Here is a 2,611-nt window from a genome sequence, read left to right as displayed (position 1 = left end):
TCAGCTACGTAGTAGCGTCACATGATAGCAGCTCATCGCTAACAGCTAACCCACTAATAAATTCAACAAAGGAGAAAACATGTCACAAACAAAATGAACGATAGAATACATCCAGCAGTCCATCAACTTCTGTCATGTGGGTCTTTATTACAAAACACAATAAAGAGTTTGGTTTCAGAGAAGGCTGTGTGCTGCGAGGAGAAATACAGCAGAATAAACAATCGATTGGTTATTTAAACACGGCTGGGTTGTGTTTGCTGCACGGGACGCGATGATTCTTTAGACCAATCAACGGACTGCAGCTTTTAGCTCCACCTTTTAGGGTCGGATCGATATTCTTGGCACCCCAACAGAAGGGTCCAAAAAAGTAAGACGGTACGGTTCGGTGATTCGGGAATCTTCACTGACCTTAGTCTATGGAAACAGCACAAAATTGCATGCTGTACTGAGATGAACCGAACTGAACCGCTCGGTGTGGAAACAGGGCTTTAGTATCAGTTCTTTGTACCTACAGTCTTATGAAGTGCACAGCATCTTCATACTCCATCCCACACTCTATTAGAGCCAGGGCCACCAACACAGGAGCTCTGAGGAAAACAACAGATAAAATTCAAAACGATCAGTTTCGACAACAGTCTTATGGCTATATGTAGCCATCTATAGAACTCGCTTGATAAATGTACTTCAAGGCCCTGAATCCATGAACAGAATTGTTGTAATAGCTGCATCCACAACCTCAATTTCAGAAAGCTTCTCACCAACACTTACTGTGTGTAGATAATGCTTATAAATGTTGCCTCTCAGCACTTCCTGACCCCCTTGGGGGATATTTGTTTTATTCAAATACATTTTTCATAGAAAACTTTAAAAAAAAAACAATACAGAGGAATTGTGTGCTCCTATTATACATAAGTATATGTTACGGAACTTGAAGTTGTCACCTAAATAAAAAAAAATACTAAAGTGTATAGCCTATTAATTTCAATGCTTTGATTTTATATTTCTTTTATATCAAAGACAAAATTAAAAACAGACATATACAAACATTATACAATATTAGTTTAAGCTTTGCTGAAAATGTTTTGACACTAGCATATAGAACGAAATATTGAGCATTACTCATAAAAAATTATATCATCTCCATATATCGTCATGTCAGTAATAGCACACACACACACACACACACACACTATACAAAGTTGTCCCGTACCATGGTTAAGCATGAATTCCCCCCTCCCCATTCCCCCGCTGTCCTGCACTCACACTTCCTTGTGCATGGTTACCTCTTGTGCATAATGTAGTAATACAACACATGAATGGCTTTAGATAATTATGAAGCATGATAGTTTACAAGAAAGGCAGACTCGAAATTAAAAAATGAAATACAAGGAGTGCGTGGTCGAGTCGAATTTAAATAAGCCGCAAGATAAAGCCAAAACACTGATTTCTTGATATTGGAAGGTTGTCCACATGTGCTTGTGCTCGTGTATTAACTGTAGCAATGTAATTAATTTAGGGCTCATAATGTAATAACGTCTTATAATGTAATAATTTCAATATAACAAAAAGTTCATTATGTAATATCGGCTCATAATGTAATAAAAATCATGAACACATGATGTAATAAGTTATTACTTTAAGAACCTTATTGACAACACTCAATGTAATAACAGCTCATAATGTAATAATAGCTCATAGTAACAAAATGTTGCATTATCATAATTTAACTTCTCAAATAAGCTGCAAGTAAAACAAAAGGCATAGGCTTCAGTTCATTAGTAAACAAGTAAAACCAAGTATTATTCAAAAGTAAGTGCATTGTAACATTTCATTGATGTATAAAATTGAGCCACTAGGTGGCACCCATAAGATTTATTTTAGGCCTCAAAGAACGCTGAGCTCACCTCTACTGTGACTATTGCAGGTAAGCAGCACTATTTGTGACCTTTAAAGTTTAATTTAATATCTTTGTTAAATCAAGCCATTCACCTTATCTGTTTAAATGTGTATAAATCTTTGTTAGGATAATGGTGTATGTCTTAGCTAGCAGCAATTTATTGTATATTAAAATGTTTATTAGAATATTGGATATGTATTATGTAATAATGTACAATAATGTTGTATGCTTTAGCTGATTCAATTCCCACTCAGACCAAAATAGTATGATGTTGACCGGCAGTTGAGAACATTTTTTGATTTCATTTTATTTGTAGGGGTACACAACATCCTAATGGGCGGCAGTAGCTCAGTCTGTAGGGACTTGGGTTGGGAACCGGAGGGTCGCCGGTTCGAGTCCCGGCACGGACCAAGTCTGGAAATTGGCCTGGTAGCTGGAGAGGTGCCAGTCCACTTCCTGAGCACTGCCGAGGTGCCCTTGAGCAAGGCACCGAACCCCAACAACTGCTCTGGGGCGCCCTCTGTGGGCAGCCCCCTCACTCTGAGACCTCTCCATTAAATGCAGAGTGAAAAACCGAATTTCCCTCGCGGGATTAATAAAGTATATGAAAAAAAAAAAAAAAAAAAAAAAAAAAAAGGTATAGTAATGGTTTAGGTTAGTGACATTCAAGGTCATGTAAGTCGAGAAATGGAATATGAGACGTGTTTTCATTCT

The 2,611-nt window shown here is 37.5% G+C and overlaps 1 long non-coding RNA gene across 1 annotated transcript; it reads left to right on the top strand.

The window, feature by feature from the left end:
• Positions 1–1,059: 1,059 nt before the first annotated feature.
• LOC306840900 lies at positions 1,060–2,231 on the top strand. Its single transcript, XR_013781398.1, has 3 exons — positions 1,060–1,288; positions 1,339–2,178; positions 2,214–2,231. It is a non-coding gene; the product is annotated as an uncharacterized lncRNA (long non-coding RNA).
• Positions 2,232–2,611: the final 380 nt, after the last annotated feature.

The sequence above is a fragment of the Symphodus melops genome (assembly GCF_947650265.1).
Source record: "Symphodus melops genome assembly, chromosome: 19".
In the NCBI taxonomy this organism is placed as follows: domain Eukaryota; kingdom Metazoa; phylum Chordata; class Actinopteri; order Labriformes; family Labridae; genus Symphodus; species Symphodus melops.
This window is presented reverse-complemented; position numbering and strand designations above follow the sequence as displayed.